The sequence below is a fragment of the Pteropus medius genome, unplaced genomic scaffold (genome assembly GCF_902729225.1).
Source record: "Pteropus medius unplaced genomic scaffold, Ma_sr-lr_union100, whole genome shotgun sequence".
NCBI classification, from domain to species: Eukaryota; Metazoa; Chordata; class Mammalia; order Chiroptera; family Pteropodidae; genus Pteropus; species Pteropus medius.
The window spans coordinates 29,511,656-29,517,059 of record NW_024351730.1 but is presented as its reverse complement, the minus strand read 5'-3'; the positions used below and the strand labels follow the sequence as shown (position 1 = coordinate 29,517,059).

Below are 5,404 nucleotides of genomic sequence, written 5' to 3'. Positions count from 1 at the left end.
CGCAGGATTCCCACTTTTCCTCTCCGTGAACGCTGCGCTTGACGCTATGACCAATCACAGGCCACGTCGTGCGCAGCAGCCAATCGGAACGGCCAGGGGCCTTAAGACGAGCACTTGGTTGCTCCTCCCTCTCTTTCCCAGGGTGGTTGAGGGGTTTTGCTGTAACGGGCTTATTTTCCTGTTTTCACCCGCTCGGTTTAAATCCGGTGCCATCGCGCTATTACGAGGCCAACACTGAGAACGCGAAGCGGAGAGACAAAACCAAGGTTGAGGTGAATCCAGGGCCATGTTGGTGAGTCTCCGGTTGCGAGCTCTAAAAGGGAATGGAGGATATGATGGGAGAGAGGGATAAACGCAGGGCCCTAGAAATACCTAAGACAAAATTGGGCCAAAAGCGAATTTTTACTGAGAGGCATGTCATTTCCTTGCATTTTATTATCAGGTAGTTCCCTGATGCAGGAGCTGTTGATAATGTAGGAGCTGTTGATCTCTTCCTCCATAGATATGTGACCCCAGAGAATCTTGAATCTTGAATGAGAATGTAATATGACATACATCGACTTTGTATTCAACGGACCCTTTTCTACGTGACCCATTGCCACTATGCGGGAATTAAGAAGGAAGTGAGGTAAGGATCATGGACTCTTGGGAAAGCTCACGGTTTAGTGGGGACTTGTCAATAGCAGTAGTAAGGGCAAGAAACAAGGGGGAATGAAATGGTTTTAAGTATGGACATCGTGGATAGCTTTCAGGAGTGAGAAGATTTTAGGACGATGTTTTTATTTTTATGATATGATATTTTAATTTTCATAGAAAAACAGTGGAATCAACATAGGCATAGTTTCTATTTTGTGTTGTTGAAGAGATCCTTAACATATTAAATGGCTATCTTCTCTCCTTAACGTTGGAGTCCCATTTTAAAAAACAAATGTTTGTAACTTATTACAAACATTTCTTTGTCTAGCTCACAGGAATGATTACAGAATCAAAGAAGAAAGGTTGCTTCTTTTTCCTCTTTTTTGTTTACTTTGTTCAGATTCTAGCCAAAAAGACTCAGGTCAAGGTGTTATTCACATCTACTTCAATTATAATATGCTTACATTTTATTTGAATAAAATTTACAGTTTCTGTTTATGTAGCTTTCTTAAAGGTCACAAGGCCTAAGGATAGTCCATGAATTTGAGGAAAATTGGTCCATGGGGGATGTGCTTGCTTGGCTGTAAGATGTAGGACCTGGATTTAAATCACTGTCAGGTGATAAGACTATTAGAAACTTTTCTAGTACTCAACCAATTGAGACATACCTGAGTGAGGCTAAATAGAAATAACAGTTTTTTACTATCTTTAAGGAAAAAATTGACTTATTGTTTTTGTAAGTTTTGAGATATATAACTCATATACCATAGAATTAACCTACTTAAAGTGTACAGTTTAGTAGTTTTCAGTATATTCATGAGTGGTGCAACTATCACCACAATCAGTTTTAGAACGATTTCATCAAACCCCGCGCCCCCACCCCCAAAAAAAGTCCTCATTAGCAGTCACTTCTATCTTCCCTACCCCCAGCCCCTGGTAACAACTAATCTTTTTATCTGTGTAGATTTGCCTATTCTGGACACTTCGTATAAATAGAATCAAACTAATATATGGTCTTGGTGACTGGCTTTTTTTACTTAGAATATTTTTAAGGTTCATTCGTTTTCGTGGCATATATAGATACTTCGTTTTTTTTTTTTATTATTATTACCAAAAGATATTCTGTTGTATGGATATACCACATTTTATTTATCCATTCATCAATTGGTGGACATTTGGGTTGTTTCTACTTTGGGGGCTATTGTGAATAATGCTGCTATGAACATTAGTGTACAATTTTTTTGTGCGGAAATATGTTTTTCTCTTGAGTATATATACCTATGTATTGGAATTGCTAGGTTATATGCTAAGTCTTATGTTTAACTTCTTGAGAAAAATGCCAGCCTTTTTCCAAAGTGGTTGTACCATTCTACATTGCCACTAGCATTAGATGAGGGTTCCAGTTTCTCCAAATTCTCGTAGTTGTGAAGTGGTATCTCACTGTGGTGGTTGCCCTATTTTTAAGGACTTAAAATTTGTAAAGAATCCCCTAGAGCAGGGGTTCCTAACTCCTGGGCCACAGGGACTGGTATTGGTCCGTGGCCTGTTATGAACTGGGCCACACAGCAAGTGAGTGGCAGGCGAGCAAGCGAAGCTTCATCTGTATTTGTAGCTGCTCCCAGCACTAGCATCATCACGTCAGCTCCACTTCAGATCATCAGGCATTAGTCTCATAGGTGCACCAGTACCTGGTGCCAAAAGGTTGGGGACCGCTGCGCTAGAGGATACTCCTGGAGTGTAGAGACAATGTCTAAATTGAATTTCTTTTTTAGTCTCTGGCACACAAATAGGTAAATGTTTTTGTTCTAATGTCATATGTGTTCCTGAAAAAAACCTCATGTTCAGCAAAATCGTGCATTTGAAAGAAGCAGAGTATGTGGGAAAAATATTTGTGTAACTACTCAAAACCTATGCAATTCGATAATTTCAAAAATTAGCAATGATTTGTGAGGGGAGTACTTACTCCTTCCCACCTCATTAATGGTCACTTTAAATGGAGGCTGCCATAAGATGTATAAAAAGAGTGGGGCTGGTGGGTGCGAGACTTTACAGATTGGAGCGGATCTCTAGGTGAATGGGCTGTTGTTAAAATGGGTTCAGAAGTAATATAACCTACTGAGAACCTAGGGGAAGGTGGGTGGGGCTGGGGAGGGACCCCCTGGTGCAGGCACTCATGTTTGATTTTCTTAAGATAGAATTGAAAGTACCCATGCTGTCAGCAAAACAGCAGCTTTTCCCCAGTCTAGAAGCCCTGTGAAATTGAGGATCTTCTCCCTAAAACACACAAAATATGTGCAATCAAGCTGCCACCATTTGGTAAAAAGTTCCTGGTACCTAACCCAAAAGTATTAGGAGCAGATCCTTGATTCAGCTGTCAGTTCTACAGAATGGGATTTTTTTTTTCCATCCTTAACCCAAGCTGAAATTGCCCTTGGCTTTATACATTTTTACAGGGGGAGGCTAAAGAGTCTTGCGTGAGAATGAAACAATTTCCAATATAAATAGAGGCCCCTGAAGGAACTAACGCTGCTGCTAACTCTTTAACTTCAAGTTGCACCTTAATAGCTGGTTTTATTTTCTGATGTTAGTAGATAAATTTTTGGCTAATACTGCCAGAGATTACTTGCTGAAAGGAAAAAGTTTGGAATAAACTTTGAAAGCAAAAAAGAAAAAAGTACCCATGCTGCCATTCAGCATCAGAATACAGAGAAAAGGCTTTTTTCTCTTCTGCTTAATTGGTGATTTCAGATGTTGGGGTTCTCCTAAGAAAGATGAAACAATGTGGCTCTCACATTATTTTGACACATCTTCTAATTATTAATTACAAGTGAGTTACTGAAAACTGCTATGCTGCAGAACAGATTTACTTAAATGTTGTAGACTGCTTAAATAAGTCACTGTACAGAAGTCACAAGGGGTCACTGCCTTAGGTAGTCTTAGTGTACTTTTGGGTAAGGAAGTATGCCCTCCCTTATAAGTGGAATTATTTTGAGTTGTATTTATGTATCTTTACATTGCTTTATACTTTTATATGCTTTATTGTTGCTATTGTTTATTGTTTTATTGGTGAAATTGAGATTCTCATTTTGATCATTTAATTAGATCTTTGCTTCCGCTAATAATTTCATATCCAATGATTAAACCTTTTCACTGCTGTTCACGTAATGAACCATTGTGATTATTGAATATGTTAATGAGAATATATAACTATTAAAGACATTATTTGCAAAACGCATTGACTGTTGCACAAAGTAATTTAAGAGAAAATATCTTTTTTCAGGAATTACATTCTTGGAGATATTGGGAAAAGATTCCTGGGTCTTGGAACATGACTCAAAATATGCAGAGGAGGTAGAGTATGTCTTTCTGTGGTAAATGTATTGAGTATTCCTGGAACAATAGCAGTGAATTGGAAATGGAGGCTTGTCCAAGTAAAAAATGGATTTATAAAGGCTTTGGTGAAATCTAATAGCCTATTTTATGATATAGAATCTCATTAATTGATCACTTGGGGGAAAAATAGTAACAGCTAATGCTTCTTGAATGGTTATATGCCAGACATTGTGCTAAGCATTTTGCACACACACACACACACATTTTTTTTTAAAATAATATCTATCTCTCATAACAACTCTGAAAATGAAAATGAAAGCAAATAGACTTTTTTCTTTATAGGACTAGTATCTTCCTTGTTGAACATGTATCCTTTTGTCAGATTCTTACTCAGTTCTACTAGAACCTTTATTTCGTTGTCCTGATATTAAATCTAGTAACTGATTTATATTCTTGGTGAATTTTTCATCCTTTCAGTTCTCTGGGCATTTTTGCTTCAGAAAGCCTTGGGGTTTTGAGATTATTTGTGACCAAATATAAAGACAATTCTAGATCCGATCCTTCCCCCAAAATTTCAGATCTTTTCGACTAATTCATAAGTTGTACATTTTACTTTTTGAATATGGATTATGTCCCTCTATATTACTTATTTATTGCTATGTAACAAATTACCCAAAACTTAGTAGTTTAAAACAACAAACATTTATGGTTGGGGGAGGCGGGCGACATCAGCTTCCAAACTCTCTCATTTGGCATTCCTCAGTTTCTTGGTGGCTATTAGCTGAAGACTTCAGTTCTTCTTCACCATGTGAACTTCTCCCTAACCATGGGAACCTCTCCATAGGCTGTCTGAATGTCCTCTAAACATAACAGCTGGCTTCTCCCAGAGGGAATGATCCAAGAGAGAAAGGCCAAGATGGAAGCTTGTCTTTTAAAAGTTAATCTTGAACGTGACATAACATCACTTCTGCCCCTTCCTATTGGTCACAGAGACTAATCCTGGTATGGCATAGGTGGGCACTATAAGGTTATTGGGGACCATCTTGGAGGCTCACTGACACTTTACGTGCTCTTTTTTTTAACTCTTAATTTATTTAATCAAGAGATTTAATATTTAACCCTCAAGTCAGATAATTAGACATCTGAGTATCTACGTATCCAAATAAGTGCTTTCCTTTCTAAGGTGCACAGTTTCTTTCTTGCCTGTGTATACACACTGCTTAAGTAATGCTACATTCCTTTGGAAAATTTCTAGGGAGTTTATAAGAAAGTTCATTTTATAGTCAGAGAATACTACCTTGATCATAAATATTATTCTTGGACCTGTTTCCCCTTTCCCAATTCCTCCTAGGTAGAAGCGGTGAGAAAAGCTGGTTGGAACTAGACTATAGATAGAAACTGAGTACTCCTACTCCTAGTATTTTGCTTGGGGTGC

General features: G+C 38.0%; 1 long non-coding RNA gene across 1 annotated transcript; it reads left to right on the top strand.

The window, feature by feature from the left end:
• The first annotated feature begins 105 nt into the window (after positions 1–105).
• Positions 106–3,988, top strand: LOC120588281 (uncharacterized). Its single transcript, XR_005649214.1, has 3 exons — positions 106–292; positions 503–628; positions 3,917–3,988. It is a non-coding gene; the product is annotated as an uncharacterized LOC120588281 (long non-coding RNA).
• The last annotated feature ends 1,416 nt before the right edge of the window (positions 3,989–5,404 follow it).